This window comes from Dioscorea cayenensis, chromosome 19 (assembly GCF_009730915.1).
Source record: "Dioscorea cayenensis subsp. rotundata cultivar TDr96_F1 chromosome 19, TDr96_F1_v2_PseudoChromosome.rev07_lg8_w22 25.fasta, whole genome shotgun sequence".
NCBI lineage: Eukaryota > Viridiplantae > Streptophyta > Magnoliopsida > Dioscoreales > Dioscoreaceae > Dioscorea > Dioscorea cayenensis.
This window is the reverse complement of record NC_052489.1, coordinates 18,797,517-18,817,666: the sequence shown is the minus strand read 5'-3', so window position 1 is coordinate 18,817,666 and position 20,150 is coordinate 18,797,517.

Below are 20,150 nucleotides of genomic sequence, written 5' to 3'. Positions count from 1 at the left end.
TGAGGCTTCTGTTTAAAATATGGGGTTTCTATTTAAAATATGGGGTTCTGTTTAAAAAATAAGTTTTCTGTTTAAGAAATGAGTACATGCATTACTCTTCATGCTAACCTAAATTCTTTTGTTTGTAGTTATAATGCAATCATGCTAACCTAAATTTTTTCCGACAAACTTGTTAAATTTTTAATGTAAATATCGTTATCTACATATAATAAAGAACGGTCATCTTTATGCTTGTTTGTCTTTGTTTAACTATCGATATTTCTGTTTAATATATTGTGTTTACGTTTAAAAAAGTGCTTAAATATCGTTGTTTCTATTTAAATATGTACGAGTGGCCAAGATTAATTGGTTTTTATACCCAGGATTAATTTGTCACGTAAATATTGGTTTTTCTGTTTTCTGTTTAAGAAATGAGGTTTCTGTTAGATATCTGTTAAAAAATGAGGTTTCTGTTTAAAGAAATGAGCTCTGTTTAAAAATGAATTCTCTGTGAAAGAAATGAGTACATGCATTACTCTTCATGCTAACCTAAATTCTTTTGTTTGTAGTTATAAGTTTATTTGTAGTTATAATGTAATCATGCTAACCTAAATTTTTTCCCACAAATTTATTAAATTTTTAATGTAAATATCGTTATCTCCATATAATAAAGAACAACTATCTTTATGCTTGTTTGTCTTTGTTTAACTATCGATGTTTCTGTTTAATATATTGCGTTTATGTTTAAAAAAGTACTTAAATATTGTTGTTTCTATTTAAATATGTACGAGTGGCCAAGATTAATTGGTTTTTATACACAAGATTAATTTGTCATATAAATATTGGTTTTTCTGTTTAAATATCAATGTTTTTGTTTAAAAAATGTAGTTTTCAGTTTAAAAAAATGAGGTTTCTATTTAAGAAATGAGATTTCTATTAGGTTTCTGTTTAAAGAAATGAGGTCTTTGTTTAAGAAATGAACACTTTGTTTAAGAAAAATGAGTTCTCTATTGGTTTTTCTGTTTAAATATCAATGTTTCTGTTTAAAAAATGAGTTTTCTGTTTAACAAAATGAAGTTTCTGTTTAAAAAATGAGTTTTCTGTTTAAGAAATGAAGTTTCTGTTTAAAGAAATGAGCTCTCTGTTTAAGAAATGAACTCTTTGTTTAAGAAATGAGTTCTCTGTTTAACAAATGAGCTTTCTGTTTAAGAAATGAACTCTCTGTTTAAGAAATGAGTTCTTTGTTTAAGAAATGAATACATGCAAAAAGGAATGCAAAAAGAATGAAAAAATGTATTCAAAAAGGTTTAAGGGCAATGATGGAATTTCATAATACAGGGGGCAAAAAGGAAGTACAACAATAAAGGAAGGGTTGTCTGAGGTATTCAAAACTCACAAGGGTTGTTTGGGAAGTTTTGAAATTCTTGAGGGGTAATCAGTAATTTTCCCTAAATTAAATTACTCCTTCCCGTCCTATTTACTTATCCCTCAATTCTGCACTTGTTTACTCTTTTGCAATGAAATTGTGGCCTATTTTTTTTTTTAAGAAAACAAAAAAACAAAAAACTTATCTCTAAGCTCTTTTTTTATTTTTTTATATGTCCATTAAAAAATCTATAAAACATTAAATAGTTTTTTTCAATATCTTTTATTTTTAATATACTACTATATTTTTATACTATATTGGGAGAGAATAAATGACACTTCTGCAATTAAATTATTATGAGAAATTAATAAAATCTTGATGGATTTTAAATGAGGTAATTTTAGAAAGTTAATACAAGTTTTTCTAAATTTAAGACAATAACTAATTTTAACATATTTTTTAAATATGCATGAATCCGTTAAAATGAACAAATAAAAAAAGACCGGAGGCAATACAACTTAATAATAAAAAAATTAGTGAGAGAATGTGCGTGTGTGTGTGTTTTTTTGTGTTGGATAGGCTTGATGGATTGCTTACGTTGTTTAAAAAAAAATAAATCACTTTTAATGGTTAAACTAGCAAAGAGTTTGATATCATATTTATTATTCATCAATATATTAAGGTGTTGTTTGGTTCCGAGGAATGGAGTGGGAGTGAATTGGGAATGGGCTTTAATCCTTTGTTTGGTTGGCAGGCATAGAAGTGAGGGAGGATTGTGTGAGGAATGAGATGAGGGGAGAACCTTGATTTGGGGGATTCATCCAATTTTCATCAGGAATGGTCAATCCGGAACACGAAATGACCATCTTACCCGTCACTTTAATTTTATTTCCAACCAATTTATCAACTTTTCTTTGGTCTATGAGAGAAAACCGGAGAGAACCAGCGCCTCCATCTAGCCCTACTTTTTCTCTCTCACTGATCTCCTCACTCGTCATCCTCCTCCAAAGCCACCACTTCGATCGGTGCTCTCCCTGCTAAGGCGTGCAGAACTTCTCCTCCACTACTGATCCATCAATCCTTAGGAAAAGCTTGGAAGATTTTTTTTTCCCCTAATTTCAACTTCCTTTCTCGCTTGGAAGAGCTCGCTTGCTCACAGGAACAAAATGAAACTGTAATTCCAGCTTCTTCTCTCGCTCTCTCCCTTAGTATCCCTTCTTGATTCCCTCTTTTTGTGTGTCTTGTGATTCAATGCCTGCCTGCTTATTGATCTACAGTGAGTGTCTGCATACCATCAGACATGGGATTCAAATTTATGTTAAGCTCATATGCTCTAGTGTTACAGTAATAAAAAATTGTCAAGTCAATGACTTCATCTTCATTTGCATTAAAACCACAATTACACATGTTTAAATGAATATAATTCTTTTATGTTCATGGTGGAATTTTCTGTATTCATTTGTGTCTTTAGTTTACTGCAAAAACAACTCACAGCAGAGCTTTCCCCAATGCTTTTATTTGAAAGGTTCATGGTGTGAGGAGTATTGAATAAAATACTTTGTTGCAAGGTCCTTGGCATTTTTATCATGATTAACTGGAAGAGTTATGGTGTGGGCTTAATTTATTGAATTAAATCAGGATCAATAGCCTTGCACGTGGATCCATCTGCTATAAGACCAATTAGGAGATTTGTCTAGTATTGTTGGTGACTTGTGGTGTTATTTAGTTGAGTCTGATTGCATTGTGACCCTTGAGAAGCATATTTAATTAACTAATTGAAAATTTAATGTGAATATAATTTAATATAATCAATTAGAAAGTACATGAGATATGATGATGATTAATTACTCCTCTAATTAAATTATTTGTGGTTGGACCATAGTAGCTATAATGAACTGTGGTTGAACCATTTTAGAGAAATGTGATCAATCTTCTAGGATGTCTAACAATCTAATCATGCTAAGACTTGAATTTATCTATTAGTTATCTATTTAAATATTAAATTGAGACTCCTAAAGATAAGGAATAGGTATGGCTTGTCCTTTATCTCAAAAGAAGGAGTAAAGGATTGGCAAAGATAATTTTTTAATAGCTTTGTTCTGAGATGAAATTCTAGATATGAAAATGTTTTAATTAGTATTTAATGAAGTTTTGCCACACAAATGCACACAAATACAACGGCAATGGCTAACTAAGCTTTTATCCATGTGATTGTTATTTAGATATGTAGAATATTAAACAACTTCAACGATATGCTGCAATGATTATGTGTTACATCTACGTACTAAGCCTCATTATCGCCACATGTGCAATCAAGCAACGAAACCATAGAAATAAAATAATTCGGTGGGAGATTGAATCAACATCTACACGGCGCCATAAACAACAAGAATACTTTCACCCTGTGGTTTATGAAAGCGATATAAAATGCGTCGATAAGTTGTGTATGGACCGACGATGTGTCCATAATTTGTGTCAATTACTAACTACTACTGGTGGACTACGAGGCACTGTAAATGTCGAGGCCCAAGAAATGACGGCAATGTTTCTTAACATTATAGCACATCCCGTTAAGAATAGGATAATTAAATTTAATTTCATCCAATCCGGAGAAATAGTTAGCCGACATTTCCATGATGTATTGAAGTCAGTCATTCTTTGTCACGGTATTCTATTGCAAAAACCAGAACCTGTACCTGAAAACTCAACTGACTTTAGGTTGAAGTGGTTTAAGGTAAATAACTTAACTTTTTCCTTTTTAGTTTTATTTATATTTTGTAAGTGACATTTTTTTCGATCATAATGTTGTCTAGAAGCGTTGAATGGCACACACATCCGTGTAAATGTGACTAAAGTTGATCGTCCAAGATATAGATCAAGAAAGTCTGAAATAACAACTAATGTACTCGGTGTTTGTGATCAAGATATGCAATTTACATATGTCTTATTTGGTTGGGAAGGTTCAGCTCATGATAGTCGAGTTCTTAGGAATGCCATAACGAAGCCTAATGGGTTGAGAGTTCCAAATGGTAAATAAGATACGCATCTAAATTTTTTTTGTCTATCTAATATTACTAACACAACGGTCCATAAAACAAATTGTGCTTTTTTTTTTTTTACATTTGTTAGGTTTCTTCTACTTAGTGGACGCTGGATATGCAAATTGTCCTGGTTTTTTTGCTCTTTTTCGAGGGCAACCTTATCACTTAAGTGTCTGGGTTGATGGACATCAACCATGCACACCTCAAGAATTTTTCAATATGAAACATGCAAGTGCAAGAAATGTGATTGAGAGGGCATTTGGTCTTCTAAAAAATCAATGGAAAATTTTATCCAGTCCATGTTTCTACAGTATAATCACTCACCGACATACCATCAATGCTTGTTAGTTGTTACATAATTTTATTAGGAGAGAGATGGCAGAAGACCCCACCGAAGATGAAATTGATAATTTGAACTTGGAGGAACAAGAAGAAGATGATATGGAAAATATCACAGTTGTTGATCCAACTGATGAATGGACACAATTTAGACTTAACATGGCTATCGATATGTATAATAGTTGGTGTTTAGGTTGATGGCCACTATTTCATATTGACATAATGCGCACGTGTGCTTCTATGTATTTTTTTATTTCTCTCTAGTTATTATTTTTTGTGAGATTGTATACATTGTGGATTTTGGTAACATGTGTCATGAAACATATTTGGTTGGTACTTCATAATTATGTCATTTGTTTTTTGTGTGACACTTGAATATGATTTACTTGCTCAATATGTCTTCTTATATATGAGGTTGGTTTTTGATTTAGTATGGATTCACAATCACAATCATAATCAAGGGGCAGGGGACAAAACAAGCATTTCTGGACTGTAGATGAGGATATAGCGCTTATTGACTCAATAGTTGAGTTATTTACAAATTCTTATTGGAAAGCAGAAAATGGGTTCAGGAACGGGTACTAAGTTCAATTAGAAAGGATGATGAAGGAGAAAATTTGCGAAACAATACTCAAGGCCATCCCAGTATCGAGTCTCGAGTGAAATTATTTAGGAACAAAACCACTACAATTGCGGACATACTAGGAATAAGTGGGTTTGTTTGGAATCACGAACGGTGCACTATCGAATATGATAAAAGTGCGTATGATGAGTATGTCAAGGTATATAAAAATTGTTATTTGGTAAATTTATATTGTTATTTTTATATATTGTTTGTACTACTAATTGTACTTTTCATTGCAACGTAGGCTCACAAAGAAGCTGCTGGTCTTATTGGAAAATCTTTTCCATTTTTTAATGACCTTGTCCAAGTATTTGCAAAAGATAGAGCACAGGGCACTGCAGGAGGAGATATTGGTGATGATGCAGAGCATAATCAACATGAGAACATAATTTGAATGATGACAGGGCTTTCTTTGAAATGACCACCGATGATTTTTTTTATGTCAACAGAAGAACCTATTCCTACTCAGTCACCTATGGTATCTGATGCTAGTAACTTAAAAACTCACTGTAAGCAGAAAGTGTCAACAACGGACCAATCAGTTGATAAACTAAATAACAATTTAAATAACTTTGCTAAAATGGTTGGTCCAGGATTTCAAGCTATAGCTGATTCTGCAAATCGCGAAGAAGCTCTTGAAGCAGCTTGCGAAGCTCATGAAGAAACCCGCGAACAGGCCCAGAAAGTTGCTCTTGCAAAGCTTGAAGAAAAGGTAAGATTGCTAGGTGAAATTATATTTGAAATTGATGGGTTGACGGATGATGAGGCAATGTTCATCTTGCAAGAATTGCCTAATAATGAAACACAAATGAAATTTTTTTTCAACTTACCGGACGGCAAGAAACTGTGCTTTTATTGCGTATTTCTAGCAAGATCATCATTTTCCCCACCTGGTATCATTATTCATATTAAGTTTTTCTCACGATGTCTACTTCATAAATTGATCAAGACTAATTAATTGAATGTTGTTTGGCCAGGTTACTGCACCAGTTTGGAATGTTGTTTCACCAAGTTATTAGATGGAACTCACTTTCATTCTTGCTTTGAACTTGTTTCTATCTTGTTGTATTTTTTGTTTGTTCAGGTTCTTGTTCCTTGTTTGTAAAAGTGACATATGTAGCATCTGTGTGCATTGTTTACTGGAACACTGATTTCCATGGTTTCTGGATGGAAATTTGAAGATTTGAAATCATCTACAGTTGTTATGATGCCATTGCCTTCATCTTATTAGGCTAATGTGTGAATGGATCAGAGATTTACTTAGAATTGCTTAGATGATTCTGTTTTCATGATAAAGTTTTGATCTTGCATACTTTAGGGAGCGAATTGAGCAATTAATCCTTAAAGATCAAAATTTTGGTGAAGGGATGTGTGATTCAGTAGGAATGGAATTTGTTCTTATCTTTTTTTCTGTGGATTTATCACCTTTTTCATGCTTTCACTTGGTATTTAAGGGATCACCTTTCTTCTGGTGTGGTTAATGTTTGTTTCTCTTTTTATTATATTGTGGTAGATCTTTTTGTAATTTGTCTATTATTCCATGAATTGTGCCTCAGATGATAGTCTAGTGAACTAGTGTATTCGGAGGTTGTATGAGATTTTTTTGTAATTCGTCTGTTTGATTGTTTATTTTCAGTTTGAATGTTGTAATCTTCAAGTGGTGTTTGCATTTTCTTCAGAAAAAAATCCTTTTCTTTAGCCTTTTTATTCACACATTAGCCTTATAAATTATGTGGTCGGTTAGCTTGCAACTTATGGCTCTAGGTCTTGAAGTTCACAACATGTTTGTTATTGGATTTTTCTTTTTTATTTCAAGTTTTTATTCTAAGATTTGCATGAAAATAAGTGATCAACACCATGCATATTTACGTATATATTATATTTAGAAAAATATGTTGATAACATTATAAAAAGGTAATAATGATAATATATTACAAATAAAATAATATTACAATAATAATAATAATAATAATAATAATAATAGTGATAATGATAACATATTACAAATAAAATAATATTGTCAAAAAATCAATAATAATAAATATAAAAAAATTAAATTAATTATAAAATAATAAAACACAAATAATAAAATTGTTAAAAACAAAACAATAATAATAATGAAGATTAATTGTAAAATTAATTATACAAAACAAAAAAGATTTAAAATATAACAATAATGTAACATATTGGAAATAAAATAATATTATTAACTAATATATTTATTTATTTAATATTTTTTTAATATGGGCATAAAAGACATATCCCACATATTTTCTTACTTTTTTTCCATTTCCAATGAATTAGTCTCTCATATCCTCCAACCAAACACGGTTTTTCTTTCATACCTAATTCATTCCCTTTATTCTCATTCCTATCTTATTCCTATCCAATTCCATTCCTTGGAACCAAACAACACCCTTTGGGGAGAATCAGGACCCATTTCTATGTTTGAATGAATTTTTAGGGAAGTAATCATTACTCAGTGGGGGTTACCATTAACCCCCACAGGGTAATGGTTCATTCCCCCCAATACGGGTGGAATGAAGAAGGATGGAAGGGAAATGGGTGTAAATTACCCATTTTACCCCTCACAATATATTAATAAATCAAATAAATATAAATATATTAATATTAAAATAACTAATATATAATTATAATAATCATATAATAATTATATTAAATAAATATTTATATTTAATATAAATGTATTAATATTACAATAATTAATATTTAATTATAATAACATATAAAAATTATATTAAAAAAATATTTATATTTAATATAAATGTATTAATATTAAAATAATTAATATTTAATTATAATAATCATATAATAATTTTATTAAATAAATATTTATTTCAAATATAAGTCATAAAATAATTAATAAGTAATTTAAATTATTAATTATAATAATTAAAATTTATTTACTTATATTAATGACATAAAAGTAATTTCACATCATATCTTTTCATTACTTTTTCAATTCCCAATAAATTTCTCTTCTACTTTTCTCATTGTCAATGAATTACCTCTCCAACCAAACACCTTTTTTCATTACCATCCCCTACCCATTCCTTTCCCCCTCCTTCATTACCTCATTCTTTTCATTCCATTATGGTAATCCAAACGCAATAGTTATACTACAATATAGGACAACCCATAATCATTTTACTCCTCATTTCAATTATACATAATATATACTTCATAATTAATATATTTATTGAACAAAAATTATTTAAGAAAAATAACCAGTTAGTCGATCACAGCATATATTTTTTAAATACATTATTGAAATATTTTAAAAAATGAATTTCTATAAAATAATACATTATTAATTTTAGTGGAAATTGCCAAAAAAACCCTCTAAGTTTGTAAAATTGCCAAAAACACCCCGTTAGTTTTGCAATCCCTAAAAACCCCCTCCTTTTAAACTCTATGTTTTTTTCAAACCCCCAAAGAGCAGTAACGGATGTGAGCGAGTCGGTTCAAATTTTATGGACGAAAATGCCCTTGCATGGGGGAGTCGTGGGCTGCAGACCCATCTCGGCGGTTTGAGAGGAAGTGGGGTGGGTTTCCGTAGGGTAACCCCAAGAGGCAATTTATTGGAGCCGTTTACTTGCTTTTTTTCTCAACTCGCGTCTTCGACTTTTTCCATTTCAAGTCGTCTCAAGTTGTCTCTACCGTGAAGCCTCCGTAATTGGCATTTCATCGACTTTTTCCCTTTCCACCGAGTGGCTCGAAGGAGAAGTCCCCCGCGCAACTAGTTGGCATTTCATCGGGTTTGCAATCTAAGGTATTGAGTATGGTTTTATGTTAAGCTGCTCATTACTAAAAGAAAGATTTTTTTCGGTTTTTGTTTTGTGCTCCTGCTTTTTGTTAGAAGATATTGAAGTCTGCAGGGGGATTTCTCGGCTGGGGTTTTGTTAGTCTGCAGGGAGATTTCTCGGCTAGGGTTTTGTTTTGTTTTGCATTTTCGTATGTATACACTATCGCAATAGTTTTTTCGATTGTTATGATTTGTGTAATATTTATAATGTACATTTCCCCTTTCGTTTGATATGGTTGCAGTTTTACAAATGAGGTTGACGTTTAAGAAATAAGATGTTACAGTTTAAAATTTGTTGTCTCTATTTAAGTATTCCCGTCTCTGTTTAAGAAAATGGGTCTCTGTTTAACATTTGATATCTCTGTTTAATAACTGAGAGGTTACCGTTTAAAACCTTATATTTCTGCTTAAACTTTTGTCAATACTGCATGTTGAATGTGTTGTTATTGTCGTAGGCTTGTGATTATGGCGGTCAACCTAGTTAATGGGCGATGCTATTTAACACCGGTTGTGGAGACCTTAGCTGAATTGAAAGATAACACGACCCCTAGACACTGGGAGATTATTCGAAGGACACCGTTTGCAGCGTTCACTGAGCTGGAAGCTATATACCAAGAGAGGGCCCTTCTTGATTCTCTTTTGCAAAGGTACGATGGTCGCACCAATAAATTCAGGATCGGGGAAAGCCTGCTGAGTTTCAGGCCTCAGGATGTGGCCCTCGTTCTTGGTCTGCGTTGCGATGGCGACGCAGTCGTGTTTCAGAAGAAGAAGACCCGCTCAGCGTTCGAAGGGCGGTATTTATCAAAAACCTACGAGAGACACAGAGACTCCATCAAGAGCATTCTGGTGCAACTTGTTCGACAGAGGGGAGAAGAAGATAATTTTGTCAAACTCCTGATGGTGTACCTCATGGGTACAGTCCTCTTCCCAAATACATCATGCTCGGTTCCGAACTGGATCGTTGATTACGTCGATGATCTACCAGCCATGGGGCGATACGCATGGGCGCAGGCGACGCACAAGTGGCTTATGGAGGATATTCCCCAAGCAGCCGCCCGAGTGCAAGATAGATCGCTGGGAAGAAGACCAACACAGTGGTACATTAAGGGTTGCTCGGTCGCGCTTAACGTCCGGTTTTACTGAGTGACCGGAGCGGGGAAGAAAGTCCGCTTTGGCAAGGTCCCAAGGATCTTTGTGCTACGGTGAAAGTACTTACCGGGAAGCAAGCTGACGGTAGAAACCGACTTTGTCATCGCTCGATGGGAAAGAGGTAATTAATCATGGACAATGTTTAACATAAGTCTTTAATGTTTAAACATATTATTTAGTGTTTAACTTTAGTATTTACCGTTTAAAAACTTATTCATACTTGGTTTAAATATTTTTGTTCTCCGTTTAAATATATTCTATAACGTTTAAATATATAACCAACTGCATTTTAAATATAGTTTTCTGAGTTTAAAAATAAATGATTTACTGACATTGTTTGGTTTTACATATGTTAGTTTCTCGAGATGGTTCCGTCGAATCTTTCGAAGAAGAAATATTTATTGGGGCCAACCAACGGATGGATGCTATTGCTCCCGGGAACCACTTGCTCGAAGGCGGGGATGAGAGGCGGCCTCTATCGTGTGCGCTCGACGCAGTTCTCCTACTTCCAGCCCACCACGCGCACGCAATCCTCGACGCCGGAGAAGCCCTCCCCACCCCGGCAGTTGCAACAACCCCCTACCACGACAACGACAGTCCCCCGATTGTGGCGGCCCCGACCATGGCAGCCCCTCCGACGTGGCGGTCCAACCGGCGACATTAGGGCGAAGATGTCACCGCAACTCTTATGCGAGCGTGCGATATTGATGATCGAAGTTTCCTCGGCTTGTCGCTCGTGTTGAGGCACTGGAGGGACGTTCACAACCGACTGCGCCATCCCTCCAAAGAACCGAAGTACCCGGGACGAACGAGGCGTCGGAATTTGACGACGACGACATCATCAGGAAGGTCATTCCAAGACGGCCACATTCGAAGAGACTTGCGAAAAAGAGGAGAACAATACTGCCTCTGTCTCCACCGCCGGCTGACGATGAAACAATAGCAACACCATCGGCGGCTGATGTTGTTACTGAGACTGTCGCCGTTGATGACATGGCCATGATGGTGGAGGACATCGTCGATGATGTGGTCGTTGCCGCAGTTGAGAAGGTCGTCAACTCTCTTCTTAATGAATCAATGTACCCGGTGGAACCGGTTGCCGAGATTGCGGCATCAAAGATGGACACAATCCTTGCAGATCAAGAACAAGCTAAGGGTGTGTCTCCCAATGATGCTGTCGTCGTGGCCACGGTTGTGAAGATCGTTGAATCTGTTGCCGTGGCCGTGGCCGTGGCCGACAGTACCGCAACGAAGCAGGACACAATCCCACCACAAATACAACCATGTAAGGATGTGTCTGCGGTTGATGTTGTCGCCGTCGTCCCCGCATCGAAGCCAGGCACAATCCCACAACAAGAACAACCATGTAAGGATGTGTCCGCAGTTAATGCTGTCGCAGTCGTCCTCGCATCGAAGGAAGATGCTGCTGGTGCTGAACACCGTGAAGGTGCAACGGCAGTGCCCTATGAAGACCCCGACCGAGCAACGAGAGAGATGATCAAGGCCAATCAACAAAGGGACCAGACGGCTCGAAAAACTTTTATTCCCAAAAAAAAAATGGGTTGGCCTGTCTCGTCTTAACAAATATGAGTATGAGTTGATGAGGATCTTCCTCAACTGCTCTATGGACGGGTAAGTCTTAAGTTTTTATGATAGTGTTTAAAATTTTTATTATAGTAATTAACGATTTTCTAATGGTGTTTAATGTCTTTATGTTATCATTTAATTTTTCTACTTAACGTTTAATTATATATAATATCATTTAACAATTGATAATATCATTTAAACATTTACAATATGGTCTTATTATATCTATTATCGTTTAACCTCAGCACTGTCATGTGGAAGAATGACGCTGTCAGCACCACACGGGACAAATTGTACACGCTGCTTGAGGGGAAGGAGATGGTCACAGATGATGTGATGGACGCTTTCGTATGCATTATACAAAAGTCGCTGAGCAAAGAGCCATATCCTTACAAGAAGCGCGCCTCCATCACCAGACCGCTTGCGCTTTTTATGTCAAAGCAGGACGACGCACATGAAACAATTATGGCTATGGTCGGGGATGCTGTGCGCAACCTGCACGAAGTTCAAATTGTCATCCTCCCGATAATCATGAATGACCACTTCCATGTCGTCGTCCTCGACAATGATAAACAAGAATACATGCATTATTCTTCATGTCCGGGGTACGATAAAGACGCGTTGGACATGGTAAGATCTTTAATTATGTCTGATTAATAGTGTTTGGTATTTTATCGGTATTCTAATCTCAACTTGCATATCTCGACAGCGGAATCTATTCGACAATTGTGTCGATATGCAGTTCGGCGAGTCGGCGATGGCAAAGTACCCACTCGTGCACGACATGGAAACCGCACGCCAGAAACAAGGAAGCGTAGATTGCGCCGTCTACTTCATGCGGTTTATCGAGCAATTACTTTGGGGTGAGAAGTTACGGCTACCGCATGACAGGGCGTTCCTTACCTCGAGTTAAGATATGTTACCCGCATACTTAAGGAGGGAGGCGTAGCCGGCGTCCATGACAAAGGGGGGTCGTCACAAGCGGGTTAAGATTTGTGACCGAAGAACATGTCTTGTATATCTCAATGTCAATTTTGTTTCGAATGTAAACTTGGACATTCAATTCATTGTTTTCGTTTCGGAATAACATGACTTGTATATCTCAATGTAAATTTTGTTTGTTTTCAATTGTAAGGCAGGTTAAATTCCATTCAGTTTCATTTCATTGTTTAATTTACGTTGTAATTGTGTACATTTCCGTTTAATTGTTTAAATATACCATATATCGTTTAAACATCAGTTGAAATATTTCAAATTACAGTGTATCCGTTTAAAATAACAATGTCTCTGTTTAAATACATTCAATTCGTTGTAAAGAGTAAGAGTTTAAATATGGAAAGTTGCCCATCAATACACAATGTTTCCCTGTCATCGTCGGCTTATTTACAATGCCTAGTCGGCGACAGTTTCATTGCAAGATCGTCGATTGTGACCGGATCCATGGCAGCGGCTGCAATGTAACTCGCGGACATCAAATGCTTGCGACTCGATCCTCTTTCGTCTAGGCCGCCCAGGCTGCCTTCTCGTCACAAGCGGAATGATCTGACGAGGAAGAAAGACATCCCACACCGTCAGGGTCACCATGGGGATGAACGGGAGCACTCGCAGAATCTGAATTCCTGCCAACACTTCAGTCAAATGAAAAGATCAATATGTTAAGCGGAGAATATAATGTTTAAGTGATAATGACAATATTTAAAGCGTTAAATTAAATACTTAAGCGATCAACTAATAACATAAACGACTAGTACAAGATGTTAACGATGAGCGGACATATTTAAACACTAATGACCCCAAACAACTGGAACAATTAAAAGAGAAGGAACTTACAACGAGTAAAACTCGTTTTCATTAGGATTCGGCAATGGCACATTTTACTGTCTTGACGACAAGATCAACTACTGACACATTTGAAGATGGAGTGCACGCGACACATCCATCTGGAAGTCAACATCGTTTTTCTATTGGGCAAACCGTTTTATATCCATCCGGTGTGATGAACTTAACCCACGACAAGAGAAACTTGAGACCCCATCGCTCACATATCTCATCTAACACCAACTCCCAAGAAGTCCGAGCCGTGAACATTAGCACTCTTCCCTCCCCGTTGAATCTAGCAATACCACAAAAAAACTCTCCATAATATATCGGCCGAAAACCAAATCGTACAAACCAAATGAAATAAAGAACAAAAATAAGCCGAAGAAGAAGAAGAAGAAGAAGAAGAAGATGTAAACAACAAACAGAAGTCAGATAGGCAAACAAAAAAAGTGCATATATATATATATATATCACTGTCGCGATGAAGACAAAAAAGTGCATAGAGGTTAGACTAGACGTGATGTGATTGGGCGGTATTTTTTCCTCCATCCCAAGGGCAAAAAAGGAAAAATATATGTCACTGTCGCGATGAAGACATATTGTCATCGCTCGACATGAGTATCTGTTTAAACGTCAAGCTTTTTATGTTTAAACAGATACATATAGTGTTTAACATAACGATTATCGGTTTAAATAAAGTCTATATCATGTAAATAATACGTAAAACGTTTAAATATAGTGATTTAACTGTTTAAAATATATGTTATTGTTTAAATTGAATGCTTTCACTGACATCGCGTTCAAGATGGGTACCTCCTGGGTTACTGTTTAAACATCTTTACGTATTTTCTTAAACACCGTTGTCATTGTTTAAAGAGTAACTTGAGTATTGTTTAACTTTTTCTATTGTTTACAATGACGTTCTTTTGTTTCCCACATTGTTTTTACTAGGTCTCTGTTTAAATTTCAGAAGTTCACATTCAAATAAGCTTGTTTCGTTTTATTTATAAAACATTTACAACATTTACAATATTTACAACGTCCTCTCGGACTTTGGACACTCACGACTCGACCCTCGTATCCTCAACAAGTGTCTGTACATTCGAATGCTCACAACGGTTGTATAACATGCGCATCAACTTGAACCTGCACAACGTACAACATTAAAAAAAGGTTAAACAAACACATTCATAAAAATGACTATTATTCAAGCCCGTGTCATGGTCGGACTTAAGCGAAGATCCTGATAGTTAAACACAGAACGTAATAGTTGTACACTGACGTAATGTTCTTAAACGGTAACAAAAAGTCTCAAGTGATAAATATCAACCCCGTCTTAAAAGATGTTTCCTGATCTCCCTCCTCTAGAGAATCCTCCGCAATCACGCAATACGTGAAAACTTTCTTTTCTTACCTAAGTCGAAACGCTCGCTTAATTGCTTGCCCGTCATCCACCGCTGGAGAATGCTCTGCATTCAGGCAATTATGAGAGCATTTCGCCTTGGGCAGGAAAAGATAGTTTAACTTGTTACGTGATTACGGCTGATTGATTCTCAAGATAAGGAAGGAGGTTCACGAAACATCCTTTCAGATAGAGTTCATCTTCGAACTTTTCGTCTGACTCCAGCGAATAGCATACACAGGAAGCAGATGACGAGGATGAGGAGGAGGAGGAGAAGGACGACGAGGAGTGGTTGTCCATGGGAAGGGTTCTTCCTGATTATTTATGGTGTGAAGTCCACAAGCAGGCTGACTCTTCATATCCGAGAAAAAAGTTAAACGCACAGTGGACCGACATTGACTGATCACAACGAACGGGTGTTCGGATATTTATGTTACCGTGCATAAGAATTAATGCCGTCATTAATTCTTATGCACGGGATACCATAACCTTGCCACCTACCACGTGCCACCTGCCAACAATTCAGATCAAACGAAAAAGATCACCGTTTTAGGCAGACTTTGAGAATTTACACGTTAATATGAATAGTTATACATGTAAAGATAATGTTAAACGGAGATGACAAGTATTAAACGTATATGACAATTATTAAACATATTAGTAATATATTTAAATGGATAATAGCAAATAGTTAAACATTATTTAAAATATACAAATAGATAACCATAAACGAGAAGAACTTTACAACGAAATGAACTCGTTTTCAAACGGAGACGACAATGGCACATGCTCGCCTCGACAATAAAAATCGACTACGACTCATTTGAAGATGAAGTGCACTTGACCAATCCGATGAAAAATCAACTTCATTTTTCTGTTGGAGAAACCGATTTATATATCTCGGGTATGATAAACTTCACCCGGACTACCACAAATGAGTCGCCATAATAAACACCGAAATGAATGGTCAAACCGATAGCAACGAAGAGATTCTCACCGTATACTGAAACCGGCGAATCGAAGTCGAACAACTCAAATGAGGAGAAATGAGGAGAACAACAAGATGTAATGCAACTCCTAGGCATTGTCTATCAGAAACCAAGCAGAAAGCTCTTGAAAAGGTTGAACATGATGTGATTTGGCGCTTTTCTTTCCCACCATTTTCAAGGCCAAAAATGGGATTTCACAACATGGACCCATTTGAAGTGAACGGTAGGGGGTAAAAGGGAAGTTAAACACTAACGGAAGGGCTGTCCGGGGTGTGTAAAAGTAGGAGGGGGTTTTTGGGAAGTTTGAAAAATTACGAGGGGTGAACAGTAATTTTCCCTTAATTTTAAGCAATATATTTTAGTTATTTATTTTTTAAAAAATGGATGAGACCCGCCACCAAAGACTCAATAGCCATTCAACGTTTTTTTTTATTTAGCATTTAGATGCCCTATAATAACATTAAAAAAAAATCACTAGTGATTAAACTTCTTTACACGATCACTAAAGAATTTAAAAATACATAAATAAAAGAGATAAGTAATGACATTTACAAACGGTGATTTGTCTAAAACTACTCTAGGAGACAAAACTTTGATTTTTTTTAAACTACTTCATCATAATCATTTTTATTGAGTATTTTATTTATTTATTTATTTATTATTATTATTATTATTATTATTATTATTTTGATAAAGTTGACAAGCTATAAAGCAAAAGACAAATGGGTACAAAAATTACGCTGGTTTGACTAACTTCCTAGGGATAACTCCTTACTATGCAATCTTAAAGAGGAGAACAAGAGTTAATTAATGTAATATTTTGTTTTTCTTTGTTTTCATTCCATTTCTTTGTTTCTTTAGGGGTATTAGTCGTTTTTCTTTTTTTTTTTTAGTCTTTTCTTAGAAGTCGAAGGGTATTCTTGTCTTTTTGTTTGTGTAATGGCATTGTGGTGATTTGTTTGAAGTGGTGAGGGTAAGAGGGTCATTTCCTCCAAAGTTTGAGAGTTTAAGAAAAAATTTCCTCTCTTTGACCGTTCAACTCTTCCTTAGAGTTTCCATCAAATTCTCAAGCTTCTTTGGAATTAAAGAGCCAATCTTTTTTCATTGAAGTTTATTAGGGTGAGCATCTTTGCAAGTTGGTGTTTTTATTGTCTTATTTATGTTCTTTGCCATTTTGTTGTGATTCTTTAAGCTTTCTAAGTATTAGTTTTTGTATAAAAATTATTGGCGCATTGTTTTGAACTTTTGAATAAAGAAGTGTTAAATTCCATGTTTTCTTTATCTTGTTATTGATTCTCTTTCAAAATCTTTTAATGTCTTTTTTTGGATGGAATTTTGTATTGAAACCATGGGCTTTGAATGCCTAGAAGTTGTTTATACATCCCTTTATCGTGTTTTTTGAAATCCTAGGGGATGAGGGATGTATTCTAAGGAGACTTGTAGAGTTTTAACTCTCTGTTACTGTAGCTCACCTTGGAATTAACATAGACCAGAGAGATTGTTTTTTAGTATTATACTAATCGCGTTGGTGCATATCGTTTTGCAATCTTTGAAGTTATGGATTTAATCCTCATCGAGTCATCATTCCACCATCTTATGTGCAGGCCAAAATTCTTAGTTTTCAGCATCTAATTTGATTCATTTCATTTGTTACACCTTATTTCCATTTTTGTATTTTGTTCTTATGTTTCCATATTTAGAATGCTTTCATATTTGTAGGAGGAGAGCCTCCGAGCAAGGGCAAGGCCTTGGAGGGAGCTTGAAGGCATTTTGGGCTTCATTGTGAATGAATTCGTGTTGCCGAAACACATAATCGAGTAAGATTTAAATAATAATTGATATGAGTATTTACACTTGTGCATGGCTTTGGAATATTATTCTAATCTTGAGGTTAAATAACTCATGTTTGTTTGATCTTTACTCTTCTTTGGAACTTATTCTTCTTTGTGAAAAGAAATATATTCTTGAAAATATGGTACCTCTTGTAAAGAGAAAGTCTTGTGCTCTGTTATGCCAATATTGTGAAAACGCTTTCATGTGATTTGATGTTGACATGCTTTGTGTGATTCACTGTAGTGGAGGTCCCCAGGACTGGCCTGTAGAGACAACTTGGTTAACCATTATTTTACCCATATCAGGAGGCACTTAGAGAGCCTGAGTGGGATAAATGCTGACTAATACACTCGGGGTCACCACACGAGGTACTCAAAGACCAATGCCAAGGAGGGCTATCTAACCGATTTTTATATTTAAAACTAACCTTAGCAAGTTCAAAACCCTAGTTGTGGCCAGAATTAGGGTGTACATTCTTTGAGGTCAACCCGATGATTTTTCAAAAAAAAAATGATTTGTTTGTGAAATATGCATTCTAAAAATGATTATCTTTTCAATAGTGATTATACTTGATTTTAAGTTATTTGTTTATTGGTTATTTTTGCTATGACTAAAATCATACTTATTGGGTTCGATTCTATTCAAACTATGTGGCTTATTCACCCATTGAGTAATAGTATTACTGATTACTCTTCTTTTTGCCTCTTCAAGTTGGGTAGTTCATGTGGGCTTTCGTTGTGCTGGACAACTACTTGTGTGTGTTGTTTTGGGTTGTAGGTTTGTACATATCTTTTGGAGCATGTTGTGTACTGTACATAATTGTATAGACTAGATTTGTTGGGTTGTATATTTGAGCTATAGATATCACTTCGTGTGCTCATATTTTTGCTCTATGAATATATTATGGTGTTCTTTCCAGGTTTTATTTTGTTTAGTGTACTTCCTAACTGTAATTAAATATAGGTTTGCTCAGGTTTTTTTTATCAACCTTGCGCTAATTCAGCGAATGTGTTGTTCACTCCACTTGGATTAATACGATGGTTATCCTGTGTCTGATTATATGTCAGGGTGTGACAGGTAATCCTCACATAGAACTCTTAGAGGGACCGAGAAAATGAATTATAATATGAGAGGCTTGAACTTGCAGACCTCTCAATCACAAACACGGGTAATTACTGTTGAGCTAGCCCACAATTTCCATTATCAACTATTTGATTTATGCATATTCAACAATCTTGATTTTTTTTTTGGACTAACGTGATAAAGATTAGTTCCCTATGTTTTTCTAAATTTGTTTGAAGTTTTTAAATACATACTTTTTAAACAATTAATATTTATATACATCATGAAAAAATATTGGTGTTTGCATATACATTTTACTTCTAGTTAAAATATTAAACGGGAGAGTTATCTTTTAAAATTTTGATCAAATATTACCCATAATTTTTATCTATTAGAATTAGTGAAAGTAGAAATAAGAGAATAAAAGTGGGAATAAAACTAATTATAAGAAATTTTATGAAATTATAGGGGTTTAAATGTAAATTTTATGAAATTATCAGGGCTTCACTTGTACACAAATCGTCGAGCCACATTTGGGTATTCTAAAAAAAGTTTTTTTTTGACAACTTACTATTGAGTTTTGGACCACACATCATATAGGGATATAAGGATATCTGTGCACAAGTTGTGTAGACGCACACTATTAATATTTATAATTGTGTATATCTTATCATATTTAATTTTGAATGGACCTAATTGTGGTGATCTAATTAAAGTTTGGATAAGGTCCTAATTATCAAATTTTAAATGTGTGGATTTACATATTAATTATATGTTGTGTAGAATTTCTGGAAGCAAAATCATCAAGTCTATGATGGCCAGACTTGTAATTAGCCCAATAAAAATTTCTTATAAATAGGGTGTGGTCCCTGACTGAGCATGCAACTATCTGAGATTCAGAATTAGGGTTTTCTGAATTAAGGTTCCATCTCCCGTCTCTGCGTCTTAAAAGAACCACAAGGCCCAATTATCATCATCATCATTGAATTCAACTGTAGGTACAATTCCGCAATTTATTGTTTGTTCTCAAATAATTTCCAATCAAGAAGATCTTGGCTTTTTATAGGGATTATTCACATTGTGAAATCCATGAAGTTCCATCAAGTGGCATTAGAGCGATCTTGTTTTTGA